This window comes from Notamacropus eugenii, chromosome 5 (genome assembly GCF_028372415.1).
Source record: "Notamacropus eugenii isolate mMacEug1 chromosome 5, mMacEug1.pri_v2, whole genome shotgun sequence".
Lineage (NCBI taxonomy): Eukaryota > Metazoa > Chordata > Mammalia > Diprotodontia > Macropodidae > Notamacropus > Notamacropus eugenii.
In genome coordinates, this window is record NC_092876.1 from 213546131 (window position 1) to 213549065 (window position 2935).

At 38.1% G+C, this 2935-nt stretch overlaps 1 pseudogene; it reads right to left on the reverse strand.

Moving 5' to 3' along the window:
- Positions 1 to 220: 220 nt before the first annotated feature.
- LOC140509089 (THUMP domain-containing protein 1 pseudogene) lies at positions 221 to 1319 on the reverse strand (annotated as a pseudogene).
- Positions 1320 to 2935: the final 1616 nt, after the last annotated feature.

Sequence of the window (2935 nt, forward strand, 5' to 3'; positions counted from 1 at the left end):
AGAAATAACCACACTATTCTGTCCATTACAGATTCAACCAAAACAGCTGCTGGTGAAATATGGCATCATATTTCTAATACTTCCATAATTTTCAAAAACTTTAGATTAAACTTGCCTCCAGGTCAAGTTTCATTACTTGATAACATTCTCAACTTGGGTAGCTTATTTTGTGCCTGTCTTTGGAATATGCCTTTTCTCTTGTTACTTCCTGCCTCAACTGTTAATTTTTCTCCAAGACCAGGTCACTTTTGTTTGGTTCAGAACCTTCTATAACTTGGCTTCCATTTTCAGATTTGGCTCCTTTCTCACTTTCCACCTGGGTCTCAGAAATGGGCCCCTCTTCTTTGCTACTCTCTATTATCACCTGGGCATTATTTTTTTTCTCCTGCAGAGTCACTTTCATTTGACTTGAGATTCTCCTTATCTGTGTTTCCAAACTCCAATTTTGCCTGTTTTCATTTCTTACTTGTGCATCCTGGCCAGGGTTTTTTTGAGACCACTCTTTGTTACTCTTGACCACTTTCTGAAGGTTGTATTTTCTGAACAACATGTAATCCTTGACAACACTCAGTCAGCAGACAGCCTTAATGATTTCTACTACAATGGTATATTGGAGATGACTAAAATCGACCTTATTTTCAGTATTGAGACAGCCCACTATGACTGCTAGCTCTTTAATAACTTCTCTGCTCCTGTGACTATTATTTCATGCTTTGTAAATAATCTGGAATGTTGCTTTATTTGGTGTTTCAAACCAAGGTTCCAAGAAGGTTTCTACATATTTTTTCATATCTTCTAAGAAAGCTTTGCATGTGGCAGATATGGTCAACATGTGTAGAACAACCCTTGTTTTCTTCTTCTGGGTTGTGCACATATCCTTTAGAATGTGATACACAAGTTTCTCAGGTTCTATGCCAAGTGTTCTAATGAAGACCATGTTATCTGCTCCACTCTCCAATGACTGGAATCTTCTTAATATCAATTCTATAGAGGCCTGAATCTCACTGACTTCTTTCTTCCAAGCAGCTTCTGTATCATCTTCTCTTCCTTCTCACTTCGAGATGGTTGCTTATCTTTGTCCACAAACTTCTCGGCCCCTACAGGTCTTTCTGTACTCATTGACAAGTCTGTAGGCCTCATCCACTCACTTGCATTTATTCATGTTACAGGAAATGAGGATGCCCTGAAGCCCAAGTTCCAGATGCCTCGGGCCACCCCTGCAGGCCCTAGCACCCGGCCCCCCTTACTTGGCTGTACTGGGCCTTCCCTTTTTGCTTCACCCTGCCCACATGTCGGGGTGGCTCCTCAGCAGCAGCCATCATTCAGAAAGAGGGGGCATTGGTGAGGGGGCTAGGTGGGGCGGGAAAGGGAGAAGGCACTGGGAGACAGTTCCATAGTGCTCCCTCAGTGGGGCAGGGACGCAGGATATATGAAAATGCATATTAAACTCCATAGCAAGCCAGTAGAGAAAAAAATAATGGTGCAGATAACCTTTTAACACCACTCAAATACTATAACACAAGCAGCTTTTTATGAATCACTACAATTAACACCCTCACCCCCAACTCTTATAACACAGCAGGCTTGCTATAGAATCTCATTAGGTCTTTTCTTTTTTGTTTTTTAAGGCTCATGCCATATGATCCTATTCCAGTTTGGGTTTTGCCTACTTATCTACTTTATTGTGATAACTGAGGAATCATTGCTATTATCCAAAGAGCAATGATGATAATATGATATGTGTAAGTAGACGACAAGTGATGCTTGCATTTGTGAGAAAATGTAGAAGAAAAAATAAATAAAGTCTAAGAAACACATGAGGAAGCAAGTAGGCTAACTTTGTAGGGGAAGGAAAGGATGCTATGGTGGTACTCAACATTGTTAACAAAAAATCTAGTAGAAGACCGCCAGCACAATAAACAGATCATCTGTGGAAGAGACAAATAAAAGGGCATAGGCAAAATTATCAGTCTTAGACTTAGAACTGAAAGGGCCTATAAACTTAAATGTCATCTTTATTTTATAGATGAGGTCTGGAAATGTTAAGTGATTTATGTAAAAATCACGCAGGGAGTAAATGGAACAGCCAAGATTCAAATCCAGGTTATGAAACTATCTCACATTCTCTCTCTCTCTCTCTCTCTCTCTCTCTCTCTCTCTCTCTCTCTCTCTCTCTCTCTCTCTCTCAATAGATAGACAAAATATAGATATATAAATACATTTACGTATATATGAACATTTGCATTTATATGCATATATGTTTGCATATGTTTATGTGAAATATTTTTTAAAAATTGAACTACCTCTATACTAATAGACCGTTATGGTATCACATAGGGATGAGAAAACATGGATGCATTGCTATTCACCATTATAGAGTATTTTCAAAGCATCCAAGGTTTAAATCTAGAAATGATCTTAAAGGTTATCTATTTTTGCAATCTCACTTTCTAGATGAGGAATATGAGACCCAAAATGGCTAAATTATTTGTGTAAGATTACACAGCTATCAGCTGGCAGATTTTGTTAATTACAGGAGACAATAGACTCCAAAAACTGAAATAGTTTTCAAAAGAATTTTATTAGGTTATTTGGCAAAGGACAAGGAAAAAAAGGTATGGCTCCCTCTTTTGGAAGTTATATTATACAGAGTTCAAATAAGGTCATAAGGATATTTGCTTGATTGGCCTCAATTAGACATTATGGCAATTTGAGATGTATAACATCAGGTCAATATAAACATTCAAATTTGGGGAACTTAAAAAAAGTTTTGGATAGACCAAAAATAAGACCTAGGTGAAATCTAAGAATTCCCTGCAGCGATCCAATGTCCCCTGAGCATCTCTGAGATCAGCCTGCCCTCTGCTGGAAGTTTTGGATTACACAGTATTACAGCCACACAAAGCTACCTTTAAATAATATTAACAAATAATAA